This window comes from Narcine bancroftii, chromosome 11 (assembly GCF_036971445.1).
Source record: "Narcine bancroftii isolate sNarBan1 chromosome 11, sNarBan1.hap1, whole genome shotgun sequence".
In the NCBI taxonomy this organism is placed as follows: domain Eukaryota; kingdom Metazoa; phylum Chordata; class Chondrichthyes; order Torpediniformes; family Narcinidae; genus Narcine; species Narcine bancroftii.
Genome location: NC_091479.1, coordinates 25,250,713 through 25,275,047, shown reverse-complemented (window position 1 = coordinate 25,275,047; position 24,335 = coordinate 25,250,713). Strand labels below are relative to the sequence as shown.

At 49.4% G+C, this 24,335-nt stretch overlaps 1 long non-coding RNA gene across 1 annotated transcript; it reads left to right on the top strand.

The window, feature by feature from the left end:
• The first annotated feature begins 9,501 nt into the window (after positions 1-9,501).
• LOC138746331 (uncharacterized) lies at positions 9,502-13,268 on the top strand. Its single transcript, XR_011346869.1, has 2 exons — positions 9,502-9,650; positions 11,768-13,268. It is a non-coding gene; the product is annotated as an uncharacterized lncRNA (long non-coding RNA).
• The last annotated feature ends 11,067 nt before the right edge of the window (positions 13,269-24,335 follow it).

The following is a 24,335-nucleotide window of genomic DNA, read 5'->3' as shown; positions in this document are numbered from 1 at the left end:
ACCAGAAAAATATATTAATTGGATTAAGCATTATATAATGGTCCATTGGCGAAGGTAACAGTAAATGGATATGTATCGAACCAATTTAAATTAAGTAGATCAACTATGCAGGGATGTCCATTATTCCCCCTCACTGTTTGCTTTAGCAATAGAACCATTGGCAGAACTAATAAGAACAGAAAATAAAATAAAAGGGATAAAAATAAAGGAGGAGTATAAAATCAGTTTATTTGCAGATGACATCATAGTACACCTAACAGAACCAGAGGTATCAGTAAAAGAATTACATAAGAAATTGAAGGAATATGGAGAAATATCGGGGTACAAGATCAACGCAAATAAAAGTGAAGTGATGCCAATGAATAATGCGGATTATACAGAATTTAAAAAAGAATCACCATTTAAATGGCAAACACAAGCAATCCAAAACCTAGGTATTAGGTTAGATAATAATTTAAGCCACCTGTACAAATTAAATTATCAGCCACTAATAAAGAAATTGCAGGAAGACTTAGAACATTGGAAAGAATTACCTCTAACGTTGATAGGGAGGGTAAATTGCATTAAAATGAATGTCTTCCCAAGAATACAATACTTATTTCAATCGTTACCAATTCCCTTAACAGAGAAATTCTTTAATGAACTAAAGAGAATAAGGAACTTTTTGTGGAAAGGGGGAAACCGATAGATAAATTATCAGAGAGGTACAACCAAGGTGGTTTGCAGACACTAAACTTTAAGAATTATTATAGAGCAGCACAATTAAGGTATTTATCAGATTTTTATCAGACAACGGAAAAACCAGACTGGACTAAGAAAGAGCTAGATAAAATAGGGGAGAAGGTACCAGAACATATACTTTATAAGTGGGATGAAAAACTGGTACAATATAAAAGTACACCAGTACTGCATCATTTACTCAATATATGGAAGAAGATTCACTTGGAAAGGAAAAAAAAAAATGACCAAATACCAAAATTATTATTGACACAAAATCCGCTAATCCCTTTTACAATAGATAACTTTTCCTTTAGAGAATGGGAGAGAAAAGGAATTAAAATAGAAACTTGTTTTATGGGAAATAATTTATTAAGATATGAACAGTTGAAGTACAAATATGGAATAACTCATGGTACAATGTTTGCATATCAACTGAAAGCTTATTTAAAGGATAAACTGGGAAGCAGACTGAGATTACCAGAAGGAAGCAGCTTTGAATATGTGATTACAGACACAATGATAATTAAAAAATTTATAACAAACATGTACATCAAGCTGCAAGAAAAGGAAAATGATGAAATAAGCTATAAACCCAAACAAAAGTGGGAAAAGTATTTAAACATCAAGATAAAAAATGAAACATGGGAAAAGTTATGTTCTGGAACTATAAAGAATACAATAAACATGAGGTTACGCATGATACAGTATAATTGGTTACAAAGATTTTATATAACCCCACAAAAGTTAAAAAAAAATGGGATCCAACATTATCAGATAGATGTTTTCGCTGTAACTAGGAAACAGGAACAACAGTACATGCAATTTGGGCATGTGAGAAAGTGGAAATGTTTTGGGACGATCTAAATCAGATATTAAATAAAATCACAAAAAATAACACATACCAAAAAATCCAGATATCTTTCTTCTAAGTAATATAAGAAGTAAGGAATTAGGCTTCAAATTGGATAAAGTGCAAAAAAGATTTATTATAATAGCCTTAGCAGTAGCAAAAAAATGTATAATGTCAACTTGGAAAATGGAAGAGAGCCTGAGAGTACAGCAATGGTACATGGAAATGAATAAATGTATTCCATTGGAAAAAATAACATATAATTAAAAAAATAAAATCACATTATTTGAACAAATTTGGGAACCGTACATGGAACATAACAGAGGAGGTTTGCCTTGGACCTCCACCCCTAAAATGATAAGAAGACAAAATGACTTGATCCAGTGTATAACAGTAGATGACACAATTTTCTTGTTTATTTTTCACTGTGTGATGACATTGTTTAATGGTTTTATTGTATTGTAGATGTTGAATATTTATTGGTTTTGGACGGGGGAGGGAAGGTAGGGGGGGAAAAAAAAGGGAGAAAATGCCACTGTGTATATTTAAAAGAGAAACGTTTGTATATATTTTGGTTGATATGGTTCACAGTATGAAAAAATTTAAAAAAATATTAAAAAAAGACTATAACAGATCACGTCCACCTTGTGCATTAAGGACAATGAGGCCTCCCTCTCGGACAGACTGAACATCTCCTATGCATGGTTGGATGAGAAGAACAGCATGAGGCCAAAGAAAGCTCCAGGCCCCCGAGGGGGTTGAGGTGAGGAGAACATACCTGGTCGGGTACTAAATGACTGCACAGGTCATTGGATGGAGGTCTTCGCATATATCGACAACACCTCACGGTAGCAGTTCATAGGGTTCAACATCATCCTGGTACCCAAGAGGGTGCCGATGACAGGCCTCAATAACTACAGTGCTGTGGCACTGACCTCCATTAGGAAATGCTTTGAGCATCTGGTGATGGAACACCTCACAGCACACCTCCCAGAGTCACTGGACCCATTTCAATTTGGCTATAGAAGAAACCGTTCCACAGACGATGCTACAGCCTTGTCACTTCACTCCGTCCTGGCCCACCTGGAGAACGACACCTCATACGCCAGGCTGCTGTTCATCAAGTTCAGCTTGGCATTGAATACACTCGTTCCCCAGCTGTCCTTGCCGGGACTCCACACCCCTCTCTGTAACTGGCCTTCCTAATGGAAGGACCACAGTCCGTCCAGGTCCGTAAGCAGAATATCGAGCCCTGCCATGCTGAGCACTGCCGCACGCCAGGGCTGTGAGCTGAGCCCGCTCCTGTTCATGCGACGGACCCACGACTGCATCGCTAGATCCAGCTCCAACAGTGTCATCAAGTCGTCGGCCTCATCAGCAACAACGATGAGTCGCACTAGAGAAGAGGTGGAAAATCTGGTGATATCAAGTCAAGTTCATTGGACAAGTACTGTGGGAAACCACTGTCTGTATATTTATCTGTCGGGGCACACCTATTGGCCCCCACCCAGTTCAGGACAGTTGACCAGCTGGGACATGCCTCCATTCTGTTGTGAATAAAAGCCCGTGGGTTTTATTCACCTTCACTCTTCTGAGTTATTGATGGAGCATCAATTTTATTCACAATAAATTTTGACAATAGAGCAGGTCCTGAAACCGGAGAAGATGCAGATTGACCCTCAGTTGCCTGAGGCCTTCACCAACTTTGAACTTTGGCCGCTCCTGCAGGCATCATCTGCCATCGTTCGGTCGGAGAATGACAAATTACAGGGTCCCGGGTCAGGCTCCTAGTGTGCTCAATGATCAGGGGCGCCGCGGCGTACCTGGAGTTGATGGACATCTTGAAAGGCCAGTAGCTGAGAAAGTGAATGAAATGTAGGTCAGACACCTCCTGGTGACCCGAACACAGCGACCTGGGAAATCGAGCGCCGAGTATCTCTCGGCCCTGCAACCCCTGGACAGGTCTGTGGGTCCCCAACTCCCGGACAAGGCCAGCCCCCTCATTAAATCCACCTCTATTCCCCAAAAACCAGAGGCCCGTGCAGCCTTCAGCCGCATCTCGGCAGACATCACCAAGGCTATGACCCACGTTGTGGATGAATCCATCCCGTTCCAGGTGAAGAGAAATACATCTAACTTCACCATGGCTGCCACACTTAACCAGCCAGCCAGACACATCGCTTTCTTCTCCCACACCCTCCAGGGCTGGAAAATTCGGCTCTCCTCTGTCGAAAAGGAGGCCCAGGCCATTGTCGAAGTGGAACAGCACTGGAGGCACTACCTGGCAGGGAAACTATTTACCCTGCTAACGACCAACGTGTGGTTGCCTTCACATTCAATAACCAACGGTGAGGTAAAATCATAAATTATAAGATATTGAGGTGGAGAATTGAACTTTTCACCCACAAGGATGATATCTTGTACCGGCCCGGGAAACTCAATGAGCTCCTAGATGCCCTAACCTGTGTAACTTGTGCCTGTGCACAGATCAACCACTTATAAGGCCTTCACAATGATCTCTGCCACCCCGGAGTTACCAGGTTCTTCCACTTCATCAAAGCCCACACCCTGCCATATTCCATCAAAGAGATCAAGTCAATGACCTTAAACTGCCAGGTCTGTGCGGATTGCAAACCACATTTCTACCGGCCAGACAGAGCACAAATGATAAAGGCCACCCGCCCCTTTGAACACCCAAGGGTGGACTTCAAAGGACCCCTCCCCTCCTCGGACCGCAATGTGTACTTCCTCAATGTCATTGATGAGTACTTGCATTTTCCATTCGACATCCCCTACCCAGACATGACGGCTGCCATAGTCATCAAGGCCCTACACAGTCTCTTCTCCATTTGGCTTTCCCAGCTATATTCATAGCAGCCAGAGGCCCTCATTTATGAGAGACGAGCTGTGCCAGAACCTGTTGGCCAAAGGCATTGCCACGAGCAGGACCACCAGCTACAACCCCTGGGAGAACGGGCATATGGAAAGGGAGAATGTCAGAGTCTGAAAGGCCATCCTCCTAGCCCTGTGGGCTAAAGATCTTCCTGTCTCCTGCTGGCAAGAGGTCCTCCCAGAGCTGCTCCACTTGATAAGGTCACTCCTATGTACTGCCATCAATGCCACACCACATGAAAAAATGTCTTCATTTCCTAGGAAGTCTGCTGCAGGGACTATGCTGTTGTCGTTTCCAAGGCCGGTCCTACTCCAGAAACGTGAGGAGTTATGTCTGACCCACTGGTTGAAAGGGTCCACCTCCTCCACGCCAACCCCAATATGGCTACGTGGCGTACCCTGATGGGCTGTTAGGGATCTGGTGTTCTCAGGGGCTCTGGGAACCATTACTGATCACCCCGCACCCCTTTCACCTCTCACCATCCACGATGCACTAGGCCCACGGCAGGTTACCCCAGGCCCAATGGATGGCATGTCAGAATCAACACCGCGTACGCACCAAGCCAATGCAGATGACTGAATATAGGCGCCCCAGACTGCTCAGGACCCCATCGCTGGACCACCGTCACAGTCGGCGCTACGATGGTCACAGCAGCGAATCAGACCATCCAAGAGACTTGCCTTGTGATTTTATCTAATGCACTTCACCCCACCGGACCCTTCAAAAGCAAGGGGTGAATGTGGGAAACTACAGTCTGTATATTTATCTGTTGGGACACACCCATTGGCTGACTGGACCTGTGGCTCCAGGCACAGACTCCTGAATAAAGGTGACTGTCCCACAGCACCACCACCACCCCCCCAGCTCAGGGCAGTCGACCAGCCTGGACGTGCCACCATTCTGTTGTGAATACAAGCCTGTCCATTTTTACACAACTTCCACTCTTAGAGTTATTGATGGTGCATCAAGTTCACGCCAATGAGTGGTGTCCAGTCCAGTGCAAAAACACCCAGACACACCACCAGACATAACACACATGCAGACAAACAGTACCTGTGCAATTGGATGGCAATAAAGTTGAACTTCCGCCAAGTTTGTCACTCCACTTGACCCCCAGTCTGCCCCTCCCCACTGATGCAGAGCCGGGAGATTTCCCCCGCCCCATTGAGGAGAAGCAGAGGAGATGATCATACAGGATGGTGACCACAGCAGCGGACAGCGAGGGTTCAGCAACTGACGGACCTGCCCGCAGGCTGCTGGAGACTGGCTCGTGGGAACCCGCTGTTGGAGGAGGGATTTGACAGGGTGCTGAGGGCAAGGACAGCTCCTGAACGTCCTCAGGCACTGAAGGCTTCTGGATCGTGTCAGAGGTTTGGATCTGGTGCTCGGGTGACCGATGGATCGAACAGATGTGTGCACGGCTACAGGAGCGCTGGAGGCGAATCTATGGACACTTGGTGTCTGTGAAGGGACTCCCTTTTGCTTATCCTTCTTTCAAACTGGAAGGGGCACCAGGCGACAATAACAATGACCCTTTGTCTGCCTTACGGCAGGCAGAAGGCAATTTCGTGTAATATTACGTTCTGTACTATTACATAACCCTGAAGGAATCTTAAATATTATACCTAGTGTGGGCATCAAACTCTGCTCGCACTGCCCTGGCATATAGGTTAGCAGGGTTTGGGGGAGCTCAAAGGCCTCTTCTAGTGCTTGAGCACTAGGCAGCCTTGTGGGTTGGGCTAGCAGGATCAAAAGAGAGGAATGGGCTCTTCCTGTGCTCTAGTAACTGGTAAGCTTGTGGCTTGGATTAGCAGTGCTGAGAGGGTTCAATGGCCCCTTCACAGGTTCAAGCATCAATCAGGTGTGGCTGGAGCTGGGTTAGCAGAACTGAGAGCGCTGAATGGTCCCGGTTGGTCAGACAAGGTTGAGCAGGCAGAGCTGGAAGACCGCCAATGGCCTCTTCCTGCACATGGATTTATTGGACGACCTTGCGTATGGGCTAGTAGTGCGCGGGAGGCTTACACAGCCTCTTTCCGGACCTGGGGACGCTCTAAACGCTACCTTGGGGTGGGCTAGTCTGGCCGAGAAGGGACGAGAGGCCACCTCTGTCCTTCCGCCCACGGTTTCAAGATGCCCGCCCGAACATCCGCTGTGACGTAAAGCCCCGTTTCCAGGCACTCCACCTCTCTGCTCCAGCCAGGTGGTAACTTCCACCCGCCTCCTCCCACCCAAACGCTTTATGCCTCCCCACCCACACGAGTCCGCCAATCCGTGACTCGGCTTCCCTTTTCGCTCCGCCCACTGTCCTCGCGACCTGAAAGACTGGTAAAGAAGCCAGGTCGCCCTGGCTCGGGACGGCTCTGCTGATTGGTTAGCGCCTCCCACGCGTTCTCCCAAGGCTGATGAATTTCGTATCCACCTCCCCCCCCCCCCCCCATCCTCTCTCTCCACCCTGTGATTGGCTCATGCACCTACCCCACCCCTCACGCGCACATTTCAGCTCTGCTCCCTGATGATCACTGGTGACCTCCCTCCCAGCTATCTCCTGCGATTGGCCGGCCGGCGCACCTTCCCCGCCCCGGCCACGCCCCACGTGGGCGACTTTCCTGCAAACCAGTGACGCACATATCCGCCTTCCTTCCACCACCTCTTCTCTCTGATTGGTCCGGACAAATGCCCGCGCCCGCTCGATGGCCAATCGGCGAACGGGAAAACAACGGCGTCTGGGAGTGAGGACTGACCAGAGAGAGAGCAAGAGGGGGATAGGGTGTGAGAGAGGGGGATAAGGAGGGAGGGAGAGGAAAGAAGGAGGGAGAGAGGGGGATTGGGAGGGAGGGAGAGAGAGACGAAGGAGGGAGAGAGGGGGATTGGGAGGGAGGGAGAGGAAGGGAGAGGAAGGGGGAGGGAGGGAGGGAGGGATGGAGAGGGGATTTGGAGCGAGGGAGAAGGAAGGAGGGAGGGAGAGAGAGGGGGAGAAAGAGGAAGGAGGGAGAGAGGGGAATTGGGAGGGAGGGAGGGAGGGAGGGAGAGACGAAGGAGGGAGAGGGGATTGGGAGGGAGAGAGAGGAAGGGGGAGGGAGGGAGAGAGAGGAAGGGGGGAGGGAGGGAGAGAGAGGAAGGGAGGGGGGAGGGAGGAAGAGGGGGATAGGGACGGAGAGGGGATAGGGATGGAGGAATTGGGAGCGAGGGAGAGGAGGGAGGGAGAGAGAGGTAGAGAAAGGAAGGAGGGAGAGAGGGGTATTGGGAGGGAGAGAGACAAAGGAGGGAGAGAGGGGGATTGGGAGGGAGGGAGAGAGAGACGAAGGAGGGAGAGAGGGGGATTGGGAGGGAGGGAAAGGAAGGGGGAGGGAGGGAGAGGGGGATAGGGAGGGATGGAGAGGGGATTGGGAGCGAGGGAGAAGGAGGGAGGGAGAGAGAGGGGAGAAAGAGGAAGGAGGGAGAGAGGGGAATAGGGAGGGAGGGAGAGACGAAGGAGGGAGAGGGGGATTGGCAGGGAGGGAGGGAGAGACGAAGGAGGGAGAGGGGGATTGGCAGGGAGAGAGAGGATGGGGAGGGAGGGAGAGGAAGGGGAGGGAGGGAGAGGAAGGGGGAGGGAGGGAGAGGAAGGGGGGAGGGAGGAAGAGGGGGATAGGGAGGGAGAGGGGATAGGGATGGAGGAATTGGAGCGAGGGAGAGGAAGGAGGGAGAGAAAGGAAGGAGGGAGAGAGAGGGAGAGGGGGGATTGGGAGGGAGGGAGAGAGGGGAGAGAGAGGGGGAGAAAGAGGGAGAGAGGGGGGTTGGGAGGGAGGGAAAGAGATGAAGGAGGGAGAGAGGGGGATTGGGAGGGTGGGAGAGGAAGGAGGGAGGGAGAGAGGGGGAGAAAGGAAGGAGGGAGAGAGGGGGAGAAAGGAAGGAGGGAGAGAGGGGGATTGGGAGGGAGGGAGAGAGAGACGAAGGATGGAGAGAGGGGGATTGGGAGGGAGAGGAAGGAGGGAGGGAGAGGAAGGAGGGAGGGAGAGGGGGATAGGAAGGGGGAGAAAGAGGAAGGAGGGAGAGAGGGGAATAGGGAGGGAGGGAGAGAGGAAGGAGGGAGGGAGAGGGGATAGGAAGGGGGAGAAAGAGGAAGGAGGGAGAGGGGAATAGGGAGGGAGGGAGAGAGGAAGGAGGGAGGGAGAGAGGAAGGAGGGAGGGAGAGGGTATAGGGATGGAGAGAGGGGGATTGGGAGGGAGGGAGGGGGATTGGGAGGGAGGGAGAGAGAGACGAAGGAGGGAGAGAGGGGGATTGGGAGGGAGGGAGAGGAAGGGGGAGGGAGGGAGAGGGGGATAGGGAGGGATGGAGAGGGGATTGGGAGCGAGGGAGGAGGGAGGGAGAGAGAGGGGAGAAAGAGGAAGGAGGGAGAGAGGGGAATTGGGAGGGAGGGAGGGAGAGACGAAGGAGGGAGAGGGGGATTGGCAGGGAGAGAGAGGAAGGGGAGGGAGGGAGAGGAAGGGGGAGGGAGGAAGAGGGGGATAGGGACGGAGAGGGGATAGGGATGGAGGAATTGGGAGCGAGGGAGAGGAGGGAGGGAGGGAGAGAGAGGGGGAGAGAAAGGAAGGAGGGAGAGAGGGGGGATTGGGAGGGAGGGAGAGAGACAAAGGAGGGAGAGGGGGGATTGGGAGAGAGGGAGAGAGAGGGGGAGAAAGAGGAAGGAGGGAGAGGGGGATTGGGAGGGTGGGAGAGGAAGGCAGAGAGGGGAATAGGGAGGGAGAGGGGATTGGGAGCGAGGGAGAGGAAGGAGAGGGGGAGAAAGGAAGGAGGGAGAGAGGGGGATTGGGAGGGAGAGGGGGATAGGAAGGGGGAGAAAGAGGAAGGAGGGAGAGAGGGGAATAGGGAGGGAGGGAGAGAGGAAGGAGGGAGGGAGAGGGGATAGGAAGGGGGAGAAAGAGGAAGGAGGGAAAGGGGAATAGGGAGGGAGGGAGAGAGGAAGGAGGGAGGGAGAGGGGATAGGGATGGAGAGAGGGGGATTGGGAGGGAGGAGGGAGGGAGAGGGAAGGAGAGAGGGAGAGGGCTAGGGAGGGGTTGGTTGGGGTTGGGTGTTGGGTTTTTCCTCCTTTGTCTTCATGGGGAAGGAAAAGAGCTTTTCATGTGGGGTTGTATTAGTAGCAGAACAGAGGAGGGACCTGGTGGCGTGGAGCAACTCAAAGAGGGCGCTTGCCACTGGGATATAGGTAATCCTTTCAATCTGGGGACTAGGAGGATTGCCTGGTGGCGTTCTCCCTTTCTATCTGGCCGCTCCCCCGGGGGTTATAACCCGTGGTCCTGGTTGTGGGTATGGCTTTGACCATCAGGTACTGGCACAGCTCCTCACTCATTATTGAAGATCCCCAGTCACTATGGATGTAGCAGGAGTGTCCGAACAGACCAAATATGCTACACAGAGCCTGTGGCCGTAGTCATGTTTGGGCAGGGGATGGCGAAAGGGAAACTGGAGTATTTGCCATTGATATTCAGGAAATATATGTTCCTGTTTGTGGACGGAAGGGGGCACTTGAAATACATGCTCAGCCGCTCGAAGGGGCTGTTTGGCCAATAGAATTGGGGCTTTTCACTCGGCACAGACTGGGCAGCTCCGTATCAACTCCCTGATATCCTCAACCAAGTTGTGGAAGTTATGGGCTCTCACGAAGAGGTAGAACCTGATGACCCCAGGATGGCAGAGGCTGTTGTGGAGAGCTTAGAGGCAAACCAGCACGTGTTGGCATGTTCCCCCTGGAAAGGGCACTGGGAGGCTCATTAAGCTTCCCGGGCCGGGTCAAGATCTCATAGTTGTAGGTAGACAGCTCAATTTTCCCCTGCAGGATCTTGTCGTTCCTAATTTTTCCCCACTGTTAGTTATTGAACATAAAGGTGAAGGCACGTTGGTCATCCAGTGGCTCACAGCTTCCAATATAGTGTGGGCCTCTTTCTTGATGGCTGAGTGCCAAAGTTCAGGACCCTGGAGGCTTCAGGAAAAGAAAACTACTGGCCTTCCTACCTGGTTGAGTGTGGCAGCCAGGGTAAAGTCGGACGTATCACTATCCACTAGGAAGGGGATTGGATTCGTCCACACGTGCCTTGGCAATGTTGCCCTTGATGTGTGTGAACGGCGCTTAGGCTTCTGCCGACAGACAGAGGAAAGGTGGTAGATTTCACCAGGGGGTGGGCTTTGTCAGAGTAATTCGGGACCCACTGGGCGAAATATGAAAAGAAGCCCAAGCACCTTCTCAGAGCCTTGAGGGTCTGGGGTAATGGGAGCTCTAACAGGGCCACATGCAGTCAAGGTCGGGCCTAATGATGCCATTCTCCACCACGTAGTCCAGGATAGCCACCTGTGAAGTGCTGAACACACCCTTCTTTTGGTTATGTTAGATTGACGGTGTTGGTCATAGCTGCAGATGGTCACATTGTAAATGTGGTCTTGAGTCTATAGTCCTCCTCTACCGACTGGTCCATCTCCCTCGGAGGAAATGTTAGAGGTGGTTGTCCACTTCAAAGGTAGTATAAAGGTTGTCATCTGGATGGATCAGGAGTTGGTGGTAGGCCAACGAGATTGATGGTTGAGAAGACCTGGAAGTGGGCGATCACGTTTACTACATCAGCGATGCGGTAGGCATCCAGCTGGGTGAAAGTTTATGGTCTGGCTGTCGTCGATGACCATGCAGTGTTTCTCTCTGCTCTTAATGACCACCACCTGTGCCCTCCAGGGGCTGGGGCTGGGTTCTATGATCCCCTCTGAAGCTATTTGACCTGCTTTGATGAAGGCTCTGTCCCTGGGGCTGTATCAGCTTGCAGTTTTTGTGAGGTCGAACAGGGCACCAGTGAGACCCGGTGGGGAGGTGGGGTAGAGAGACTACAGGTTGTAGGGGGGAGATCGGGGGTGGGGGGTTAAATATTTGCAGTTGTGGACTGATAGGAGCAGGTTGGTCTGTTGAACTGCAGTATGACTGTATGACTGGTGCGCAGAACTGTGGCATAATAAGGTGCTTAAAGTTCTTGTACTCCGTGACCCACACAGTCAGTGTCACGGTGCAGCAGCCATAGATCTCAGCCGAGTGGGAATTGGAGGCCAGAGAGACTTTACACTTTGCTGGGGTTACCGTGAGGGATTAGCACTAAATTGTGCCCGTGTGAATGAGGCTCTCTGTGCGTCCTGTATTAAATAGGCAGTTTGTGATGTGACCGTTCATCATGGCCCTGGCCAGTTGACGTGGGCTTCTTGGTCCAGGGTAATCGAAGCCAGCTGCTGTAGAATTGGTTCGGGGGTGCCCTCTGACTTGAACCCAGTCACACATGCATTTTGTATCAGGCCTTCTAGATGGGCAGCAGCAGAGACTTCTTGGCAGTCTCAGATTTGCCCCAGCTCCCACAGGACCCGCTGTACTCATCGACTGACTCACAAGGCGCTTGTCTACCGCTGCCCAGGAGGAATCTGGCATAGATGACATTCATCAGGGTCCGATACTGTTTCTGCTGGAGCTCCATTGTGGCCAAGTAAGTTGTGCAGTCCATGATCATCTTGAAGACTCGGTGGCTGACCTGAGCGAAGAGCAGATCTCGTTTGTCTTCCTCACGCTGCACATCATTGCGTCTAGTGAAAGCGTTGAGGCAGCGCAGCCTTTGATCGAATTTGATGGAGGCCTCCGGATCCTTAGGGTCAGTGTCAAGTTTATCCACCCATGTTGCCTTGTCCATGGCCCAAATTAAGGTAATTAAATTGTAGCGCCATCGATGAACCACATTAGACTGAGAGTTGTGTTTAATAGGCTTTAATCACCTTAAAACATCAACACATCTCACATGTTGCTGGTCCGGTTCCAAGGTGGGTACTGAGGAAGGAGTTTGGGCATAACTGCCTTTATGGGGATTTCTGGGATGGAGGAGTCACAGTTCAGGAGACAGGCCAGCTCATACAATACATATGTACATACATACCGTGACAGATTATGTTGTATTTGTTTTGTATGTAGGTATGTTTTTGGGAGATAAATTGGGGAAGGTTTTTTAGTGTAGGTCACATACAAACACTTTAAAACAGATCTTATTTAAATTTTTGGAGCTCTGCTCATGTCAGTGCCCAAGAGACTTCACTAATAGATTGTTGTTTACAAAAAGGCAACAGATGAAAGAACTTGTTGGAGCTGCAGATTGTCCGCAGTGGAATTTGCTGTTCTAAGAGGGTCATGTGGTTTTGCAAGCAGAGAGAGTCAAACAGGCTTTCTCTCTGAGGGAGAGAGAGAGAGAGAGATCTGTTTGACAGTGTAACAGTCAGCAGCTGGGACTGGAACAGGACAAGTTGGCAAGCTTGTGGAAAACCCCATTTGGAAGATGGGTTGTGAGTGCTTAGTTCAGCCTGGTCAAAGCCTTTGTGGTTCATGCAAGAGGAGAGGACTGGCTGTCTAATGTTTCACTTGAAATAAAAGAAACAGAAAGGTGACCTGAAAGAAAGAGGTTATCATCTGGAGAACCCTGAAGGGGGCATTTCGTCAGCTAGACACTGGAGTGGCTGTCCTGGAATGAGAAAACTCTCTGAAAACCAACAAGAACCCTCCTGAGTGGTAATGATTTACCAGTTAAGCACCAAAGCCTGGTGAACTTTATTAATGCTAACTTCTGTGCTCAGTACAAAAATTGCCTGCAACCAGTGAGATTGGACTGTGAACCAAAGAACTTTTTCTAAACTTATATACACATCACACACACATGTGCTTAGAGTTAGAGGGTTTGTAGGTTAAGTAAGTCAATAGAGATAAGTTAAAGTTTGAATCTGTTTTCATGTTCAAAGATAATTAAAATCAACTTTTGTTTAAGTTACCCTGTCTATTGCTGCTGGGTTTTCGGGTCCTTTGGTCTTGTCCCACCCCCAATATTATTAGAATCTCAAAACACAATTGTGAAGGGTTCAGAGCTAAATTGAACAGTAAGGGGCTGAGGACAGCCCTGCCTAGTTCTGTGCTGGAGCCTAAACAGGGAGGACCTTTAATTGTTAGTAATGACAGGTGTAGAGGGATCGTGATAGATCAGTTTAATCCAAGAAATGAAACCAGGACCAAAATCTCTAAAACTCAGAGGTAAGACCATTTCACCCTTTTTCCAATTGCCTTCTCAGCATCCAATGAGATTACATATTCGGGAATCTTGGCTGAGTGAGTATCGTTACAAGATCAAACCAGCAACCACAAAGAAGACATATCACACGGGTAAAGATGAACAATTACTTTATTAACAAAAATTCACCTTCAAACTTTAATTCAAAACCCCCCTCTTTTATAATAATGCCCATGGTTACTATGCAAATCTCTATAACAGTGCAAAACTAATATAACATATGTTATGAAATTCCAAGTTATATTTCCAACCAGCCCACAGAAAAACATAGACACAAAACAAACACAAAACATCGATCTCAACCATAGCAAAGATCATAAACAAAATTCCGTTTGTTTGGTAAACTGAAGCCAAAAGATCTTTGTGAGAGAGAGCGCGAGGAAGAGAGAGAGAGAGGGAACAAAATTCGAAGTTGTCTTGTGTTGCTGCAGAGAGAGGAACATGACCTGGTCCGGATCCTTCCAGCTGCCTTGGGAATGTTCATCCCTTTTAAAATGCCCAACATTCTAAACTTTCCTCCAGACCATGACCATGCTCTGGGCCTCCTTCCACTCCACAGCACCACTCAGTGGTGGTTTATCGTCCAAGTCCAGAAATGTTTAGATCATCTTCTGCACATACCCAGTCCATCTCCCACTCTCTCAGCAGTCCACCTTCACCTTGGCTCTCTCAGGCAAACTATCACTTTTTAACAGAACCACACAACACATAGGCCAATACACAACACAGAACTCTGTAACACTATTCTTTAATCTGGAAATATTTGAATATGAATAACAATTTTAATAAACCTAGTCTGATAATTAGAAATAATTCAAGGAAGAACATTTTCCAACCTGCAAGCCAAAATTTGAGAAAAAACTTTTGAATCAACATTTAATAATAACATTAGTCTATAAGACACACAGTCGATAGAGACTTTATCCTTTTTAAGAATTAAAGAAATTGATGCCTCATAAAAAGTCTGGGGCAAGGTTCCAAAAGAAATGGAATTCTTAAACACTTTACATAACCAGGGGGCAAGTAGGTTAGGAAAAGATTTAAAAAACTCAGTCATGTATCCATCTTGACCAGGTGGCTTGCTTGACTGAAGAGAAGTACTAGCTTTAGAAATCTCTTCCTCAGAGATAGGAGCTCGGATTGTTGACCATCGGAGTCTGTGCGGTGCCAGAGGCTGCATGAGCACTGGAGGGGAGCTCACGGACACTCAGTGACTCTGAAGGAACTCTCGTTTGCTTCTTTTGTGTATTAAATGAATCTTGAATGTTGAAGATAAAATTCACACACCAGGTCCACCACTGACTTTTATTTGAATTATTCAATGGTTTCATTACTGGGACAGAATTATCATTTCAATTCTTTTCAAGGGTTTCCCATTCATGCAAGAAGGGGGAACTACTGATCAAAAAATTTAAAATGTCGCTCCAATTTGTGAATCTTACTTTCTGACCCAATGAGAGAATTTTAAGTCTGGTTGGAAACGAAACTGATAGTGAATTCAGAGAGTGCTTAAAAAAGTGTGTAAGACAACTTGTGCCTAAAAGTCAAACATATCGTGAGATAAAAATTCACAGGGATTGGACATGTGGAAAGAACAATAAGATTTGAAATAGGCCATTTAAGAATGAGACAAATTACGTTAGAACAAAATACTGTGAATTTTGGAGATCTAAACAAAACTGGAAATCCAGGGAAGAGTTTGATGAATATTTTGTGCACATTTCCTAAGCCTGGACACCCTTCATAAAGTTCAATGCTGGGAACAACCAACAATATTACAACTGATGCTACTCCTGCTAAGTAAAATTCCTTCATTTGTACTTGATTGTGAACACCAAAAATCCCTCAAGCTTTCAAAACAGTCATAGATTCATACGGCTAAGTTCCCACACATTTAAAAACTAGGCTATTTGGTTTATGCCTCTCCTCATCCTTCCCAACCAAAGCTCGATGTTAAGGAGAGATTTGATTATTTGTAAAGTAGAATTTATGTGTGCTGATCTGGGTGTGGATGTTGAATACAAATAGGGAGGTGGCCGGTGAACTTGTTTGGAAGTGTGTGCCTAAATGTCAAATGTATTGTGAGGAGGAAAAAAAATCTGATGATTGGTCATGTGGAAAAGCCTTTAGCTTGTGCCAGTCTACCATGTGATCTATCTCCCGCTGGAAGACGGAAACCTCGACAGGGGGTAGGCGTCCAGTTGGGTGTACCAGTTAATGGTCTGGCTGTAATCCACAACCATCCTTGGCTTACTTTCCCCTTTGACCACCAGGACTTGGGCTCTTCAAGTGCTGTTACTGGGGTCTATGACACCTTCCCCTGCCGAGGATAGCTGACATGGTCAACGAGATAGCCCACTACCGGGTTTTCTCCACGATTGACCTGAAGTCGGTGTATCACCAAATTCCCATCCACCCGAAGGACAAGCCCTACACCACCTTCGAGGCGGATGGGCGTCTGTACCAGTTCTGCCATGTTCCCTTTGGGGTCACGAATGGGATTTCCATATTCCAGCAGGAGATGGATCGCATGGTAGACCTACACAAGCTAAAGGCGACGTTCCCTTATCTGGATAATGTCACTATCTGCGGCCATGACCAGCAGGACCACGATGCTAACCTGGAAAAATTCCTCCAGACAGCTGGGGAGCTGAACGTCACTTACAACAAGGAGAAGTGTGTTTAGCACCACCTACCTCACCATCCTGGGGTACATCGTGGCCCATGGGGTCGTTGGCCCAGATCCAGAAAGGATGCGCCCATTAATGGAGCTAACTCTTGCCCCTACGCAAAAGGCCCTCCGCAGGTGCCTTGGCCTATTCTCCTATTACTCGCAGTGGGTCCCTTGCTTCTCGGACAAGGTCCACCCACTGGCCCAAGCTACAACTTTTCCCCTCCCACCTGAGGCGCAAGCAGCCTTCATCCACATCAGGCGGGACATCGCAGATGCCACGATGCAGGCCGTGGATGAGGACTCCCCCTTCCAGGTGGAGAGCGATGCCTCCGAGGTAGCCCTCGCAGCTACCCTCAACCAAGGGGGTTGCCCTGTCGCTTTCTTCTCTAGGGCCCTCCACGGCTCCGAGCTAGGGCATTCTACCATTGAAAAGGAGGCCCAAGCGATTGTGGAAGCGGTCCACCACTGGTGCCACTACCTGGCTGGCAGGAGATTCACCCTTCTCACCAACCAGCGGGCCATGGCGTTCATATTTAACACTACCCACAAGAGCAAGGTCAAGAATGACAAGATCCTGCGCAGGAGAGTCGAGTTGGCAACCTACAGCTACAACATCCAGTATTGCCCCAGGAAGTTTAATGACTCCCCCGATGCCCTCTCTCACATCTGCGCATCTATGCATGACAACAGGCTGCAGGCATTTCAGACACCCAGGCCTCTGCCATCTGGGTGTCACCAGGTTGGACTACTTCATTAAGTCCTGGAACCTGCCGTATACCATCAGGGACGTCAAGGACATGACCGAGGCCTGCCGGGACTGCGCGGAGTGTAAACCCTGTTTTTTCTGCCCGCCCCAGGCCCATGTTGTAAAGGTAACTCAGCCCTTCGAGTGTCTCAGCATGGAATTCAAATTCCATGAACCAAAATGCCTACTTTCCTCATGGTGGTGGATGAGTACTCACGCTTCTCTTTCGGTATCCCTTGCCCAGACACCTCCATGGCCACCTTCATCAGGGCCCTGGAGCAGATCTTCACCATGTTTGGCTACCCCACTTTCATCCACAGCGACCGGGAGTCTAGTTTCATAAGTGACAAGTTGCGTCAGTACCTGATGGCGAGGGGCAGTGCGACTAGCTGCATGACGAGTTATAACCCAAGTGGCAATGGGCGTGGAATGTGAAAACGGGGTGGTCTGGAAGGCAATCCTCCTGGCTCTCAAGTCGAAAGGGTGGGCCGTTGAGTACTGTCAGGGTGCCCTGCCTGAGGCACTCCATGCCATTCGATCACTGCTATGTATGGCTACCAATGAGATGCCTCATGAACATCTGTTCTCATTCCCCAGGAAATCAGTGACTGGAATGTCCCTCCCAGCTTGACTCACGTCCCTGGGACTGGTGCTCCTGCATAAGCATGTACGAACACACAAGGCTGAACCCCTGGTCGAGCAGGTCTTCCTCCAACACACAAACCACAACTACGCCTACTTTAGGTTCAGCAGTGGCAGGGAGGACACCATCTCAACCAAGCACTTGGCACCAGCAGGAGCACCCAGCACTCCACGGTATCCTTCAGCCCAGGATGATGCTGACCGGGCATACATCCCCGTCCCCAGGCAGCTATGGGGCACGCAGGACATCCTTGACTACGAGGGGCCCTTTTCCGCCCTGGGGGATGAACCTGCCCCCCACCCATCCAATGTGACTCTCACACGTCGACCCTGGCCCCCTCAGCCACCCCTCCACGCGGCACCACACCAGTCACACAGACCCCTGCTGCCAGTCCCCCACTTCCCCTCTGACCAGTGACCAGGAGCCAGTCCTATGACGGTCACAGAGACCCCGGCGGCCGCCAGATCATCTCAATCTGTAAATATTGTATTTTGCATAGTGGGTACGATTCCTTGTTACTGCCCCCCCCTCGGGACAATTTTAAAGAAGCGGGTGAATGTGGAGGTACACCACTGGGCTACTGCAGGGGGCGACCTCTGTACCTGTAGGAGTTTAAGGGGACAGGACAACACCTGGCCGGCTATCAATCAGTCGGCCTGAAGGGATCAATCCCCACCCAGTCGGGTGTCAATCACCCTCTGGGACATAAGCCTGCGCTGGCCTCCTGAAGTCTCACTCAGAGTTACTGCAGCTACAGCCAGCCTGGCTCTGTGGAAATCTTTGTGGATTAAAGCCTGTTGAGAAAGGCGAGAAATCAGACTGCTCAAACTACAGGGGAATCACGTTGCTCTCCATTGCAGGCAAAATCTTCGCTAGGATTCTACTAAATAGAATAATACCTAGTGTCGCCGAGAATATTCTCCCAGAATCACAGTGCGGCTTTCGCGCAAACAGAGGAACCACTGACATGGTCTTTGCCCTCAGACAGCTCCAAGAAAAGTGCAGAGAACAAAACAAAGGACTCTACATCACCTTTGTTGACCTCACCAAAGCCTTCGACACCGTGAGCAGGAAAGGGCTTTGGCAAATACTAGAGCGGATCGGATGTCCCCCAAAGTTCCTCAACATGATTATCCAACTGCACGAAAACCAACAAGATCGGGTCAGATACAGCAATGAGCTCTCTGAACCCTTCTCCATTAACAATGGCGTGAAGCAAGGCTGTGTTCTCGCACCAACCCTCTTTTCAATCTTCTTCAGCATGATGCTGAACCAAGCCATGAAAGACCCCAACAATGAAGACGCTGTTTACATCCGGTACCGCACGGATGGCAGTCTCTTCAATCTGAGGCGCCTGCAAGCTCACACCAAGACACAAGAGAAACTTGTCCGTGAACTACTCTTTGCAGATGATGCCGCTTTAGTTGCCCATTCAGAGCCAGCTCTTCAGCGCTTGACGTCCTGTTTTGCGGAAACTGCCAAAATGTTTGGCCTGGAAGTCAGCCTGAAGAAAACTGAGGTCCTCCATCAGCCAGCTCCCCACCATGACTACCAGCCCCCCCACATCTCCATCGGGCACACAAAACTCAAAACGGTCAACCAGTTTACCTATCTCGGCTGCACCATTTCATCAGATGCAAGGATCGACAATGAGATAGACAACAGACTCGCCAAGGCAAATAGCGCCTTTGGAAGACTACACAAAAGAGTCTGGAAAAACAACCAACTGAAAAACCTCACAAAGATAAGCGTATACAGAGCCGTTGTCATACCCACACTCCTGTTCGGCTCCGAATCATGGGTCCTCTACCGGCACCACCTACGGCTCCTAGAACGCTTCCACCAGCGTTGTCTCCGCTCCATCCTCAACATCCATTGGAGCGCTTACACCTCTAACGTCGAAGTACTCGAGATGGCAGAGGTCGACAGCATCGAGTCCACGCTGCTGAAGATCCAGCTGCGCTGGATGGGTCACGTCTCCAGAATGGAGGACCATCGCCTTCCCAAGATCGTGTTATATGGCAAGCTCTCCACTGGCCACCGTGACAGAGGTGCACCAAAGAAAAGGTACAAGGACTGCCTAAAGAAATCTCTTGGTGCCTGCCACATTGACCACCGCCAGTGGGCTGATAACGCCTCAAACTGTGCATCTTGGCGCCTCACAGTTTGGCGGGCAGCAACCTCCTTTGAAGAAGACCGCAGAGCCCACCTCACTGACAAAAGGCAAAGGAGGAAAAACCCAACACCCAACCCCAACCAACCAATTTTCCCTTGCAACCGCTGCAATCGTGTCTGCCTGTCCCGCATCGGACTTGTCAGCCACAAACAAGCCTGCAGCTGACGTGGACTTTTTACCCCCTGCATAAATCTTCGTTCGCGAAGCCAAGCCAAAGAAGAAAGCCTGTTGTACAGTCTTTACCTTGTGTGTGTCTGAGGCTGACTAACAGCGCACCACATACAGACCCTTCCTCCCCTCAGTTCACACCTCTCTTACAGAAGTGTGAAACATTCTTACTTTCTCAGTCAGGAATGCTCAGCTTGTTCACCAACCCTCTGTCACCCAACTCCTCTCCCACCCCAATATTCATCATCCCTGATCAATACAGCCCCGGACTCAGTTTTCACTTTGCCTTTGATTTTGAATATCTTATTTAAGATTTTGCAAACTTAAACTCAAAGAGTTACCGACGCTATTCAGTGTAAATGTTAATAGTATCAGAATTGACTACAGTTTACAATTATCCATTCTATACAAGATTTTCTGCAGAGCTCAAGTTCTTTTCATCTCCCTCCCTCCCTCCCCACTTAACTAACCACAGTTACACACAACGTTCAAGACAGTCAGAACAAAGGTATAAACCACAAAACAGGGGTTTATGGGTTTGTCACGACCTGGTGGCTACCACTGATTGAGGGGTAGGTAGGGCGGCGAGGCGCGATGGTCCACACTACAATCGTGCTGCTATGGAATTTAAGAATGGTTGACAAATTTCCACAGAAGTGTTCTACTTTTTTCTTGTAAGTTATTTTCTCCAGGGGAACACAGCTTTGCATTTCTTTGTTCCAGTGAGTGATGCTCAGGCAGGAGCCAGACTTCCAGGTCACCGCTGTGTACTTCCTGGCAACTGCCAATGTGATCAATGAGAATTGGATTTAAAATTTGGACAGATTCATCTTAAGTCTTATGTTTCCCAGCAGGAACAACTCTGGATCCTGGGGGGGATCTTATGATTTTTTTCTAAAACTTGGTCTAGTTCCACCCAGAAGGGCGTCACCTTGGTACTTGTCCAGGTTGCGTGCACAGAAGTTCCTGTCTCAATGCCACATCTGAAGCATGGGTCTGACAATTCTGGTTTCGATCTCTTCAATGTTTGTGACATCAGGTACAGCTGGTGTAAAAGATTGTACCGGCCTGTGCCGCACATTAAGGATTGCAACTATGCTGATCTGACGCAGGTCGGACTCACTGCTCATTAATTGTTATTCCTAGGTCCACCTCTGCCTTGATTTGTGAAGGCCTGGTTTAGGTCCTTCCACTTGGAGCTAGAAATACATTGCTGAGATGAACTTCCGAATCAGGGTCCCAGCATGCTGGTAGGGCCATAATTTGTCCTGCAGGAAAGATCTTATCTGAAGTTAGCAGTGGAACATCTTATTAATAAATCATACTTATGTCTGAGTTGTCCAAAAGGTATTAGTTTCCCCTGGTTGTAACAGTCCTCTACGTACCTGACGCCATTACAATGCCAGGAGTCCAGGAACTTGTTACATACTATCAATGGTATTAATCTATTTGGAGTCAGGGATGTTTTTGGTTCCTAGATATTGGTTAATTTTATTCCAAATGAAGATCATCTGTTATAGTATAGGGCTGCTTGTTTCCCTAGATAACAATTTAGTATTCCATTTATAAATAAAGTCCTCTGCCACCTTCTCATCTACCCCGAGCAGATCAATTTGTGCCCAGGATGGTACACCTCCCCCTTCAAAGAGCGAGACGATATATCTTACTGGGCTGCCCTATAGTATTTCTTGATGTCTGCCATTTGTAATCTTCCCGGACTGTAATTTTCCATAGAGACCCTGGCTACCTTTCCATTCCACAATAATGATCTAATTTGTGAGAGTAAATTTTGAAAGAATCCCCGGGGTAATGCCATGGGAAGTGTATGGAAGAGGTACTGAAGTCACGGTAACACATTCATTTTAACACAGTTGACCCTGCCCACCAAGATTATGGGCAGGGACATCTATCTATTTAAGTCCTCCTAAATTTTCCCAAGCAAGGGGGTATAATTTAGTTTATATAAATTATTCAATTATTGTCTATTTTGACTCCTAGATATTTCATCCCATTTTGTGGCCACTTTAAATAACTCTTTTCTTGGTTTTGACTGTTATTTCCCTAAGTAAGTGGCATAATTTCACTCATGTCCCAGTTGACTTTATTCCCTAACCCGATAGTCCTCCAGAGTAGAGTTCAGCTTGGGCAACAAGTTCACTGGGTCAGTCCAATATATCAATATGTCTTTGGCAAGTAAATTCATTTTATATTCTTCTGGCCTTCTCTAAAACCATTGTCTGGATCCTGGTGTTTCCCAGAACAATTCCAGTTGCATGGGGCATTATGGGTAAGGAAGACGGCCATTGCTCTGCCCTATTTTGAATCACAGAGCAGCCCCGAAATCCGAAGCAGACCGGCGAGGCTTTCACAGCCCGCACTGGCCGCTCCATGATGATTCCCTCTGGCCCCCGTTGCCTGATGGCTCCGATCATCCCTGCCTGCCCTGATGGCTCCCTCTGGTCCTCACTGCCCTGACGGCTCCTGCCAGCCCCCGCTGGTAGTCATGGTGAAATGAGGGAGGGGGGGGTGCTAGTTGGTTGACTATGGTCGGTTGAGCGAGTGCTTCAGTTGTGGGGGACCCTGTATGTGACAGGTCCCGGACAGAGATAGTGTCTCTCCGCCCATTCTGGTACTGCACTGGGAGTTCGCATGGAGGAGCTGGACCTTCTCATTCAGGGGGTCTGCTTTGTGGGTTCTGGTGTATCTCCAGAGTAGCACAGGCCCTGGGGTCATCAGCCACACCAGTAGCATGGTCCCCGACGCTGACTCCTGGGGAAGGAGAGGGTCATATTTGTCGTTGTACAGAGGAGGGACCTGGTGGTGTGGAGCACCTCTGGTAAGACCTCTTGCCCCTGGGAGATGGGCAGCCCTTTTGACTTGAGGGCCAGGACTGCCCACCAAATAGTGCTGTTCTCCCTTCCCATCTAGCCATTCCCTCGGGAATTGTAGCTGGTGGTTCTGCTCGTGGCTATGCCTTTGGCCAGCAGATATTGGCGCATCTCCTCACTCATGAATGAGGACCCATGGTCACTGTGGATGTAACTCGGGTATCCAAAGAGCACAAGGAAGTTCAGCAGGGACTTAGTAACCATGGCTGTAGTCATATCTGGGCAGGGGATGATGAACGGGAATCATAAACATTCGTCAATGATATTGAGAAAATATACGTTCCACTTCATAGAGGGGAGTGGCTCTTGAAGTCCATACTTAGATGTTCAAAAAGGTGGGCTTTCTCTAATCAGTAGCAGGGAAACAGCAGTTGTACCGGGTGGCAGGAAGCGAGGGGTACGCACGGTGCCCACATACCCAGTGGGTGCCATTCAAAGTCCAGGGGGCACCCAGTTTGGCGACACTGTTGGAGGTGGTGAGTGTGGAGCCCAGGCACCCTGTGCCACAGTCACTGTCACCGACTGGGATGGTGGAGGTGCGTCTGTGGGGGAGTCTGCACCAATACTCCTTTGGTTATGGAGGAGCTGTGGGATGATCTAGAGGTCCAATTATAGGCAGGGAAATACCAGTTCCTGAAGCACCCACCCCATTGGGAGTCAGTGTTGAGCGGGAATGTGAGGGGTGGTGCCCTGCTATTAGGTCCACCCCATACAGCCAACCCAAAGCCCACTGGAGCAAAGAGTCTATGTAGACAGTTCATCTGGGAGTCATCCAGTGGGATGGGGGTAAGTGGTAATGCTTGATCTGCGCATGCTGTAGTTTGGATGCAGATGCAGCAGGTCCGATCTGTTTGTGGTGGTGGCAAAATTGTACGCCATGCGGAGAAAGATGTTCGCCGATCTGGCATTGCCCATGGTCACCGCTAGCAGCAGGGGTAGAAGCAGGGCTTGCATGTTCTTGTGGGGTGAAGAGAAAACAAGAGGAGGGAGTTGGGGTGGGTGGTGGGTAAGAACTCATCATCTCCTTGCGAGATGGAGGGTGTGGAGACAGGAGAGGTTGGTTTGGCCTGGAATTGCGACCCACCAGGTGTCTCCTGGACCGCACGTGACAATCTCCCCCTTTTGGGATGGACCTCATGGGTGTTGTACCCATACTCTTCCCGAGTCCTCGGTCTCAGGGAGTTTGGGGGGCTCTGGTTCCGGGGATGGGGAGTGTGAGAGGTGACAAGACATGGGAGTGACTCCTTGGCCAGTGGGGCATGAGTTTAAGTGATCTACCGCTGTTGAAGCACGGTCAATCACCCCCCTTGGGTCAGAGTGTGGATGCTCTCCTTGAACTGGCCATTCATCCTCTCAACCAACCCAGATGCCTGGGGATGATAGGGGACGCAGAGCAGCCACAAGATCCCCACCTCAGCAGCCCAGTCTTGGACTTTGGACCCCATGAAATGTGATCAGATTGCACCTCCAACAGG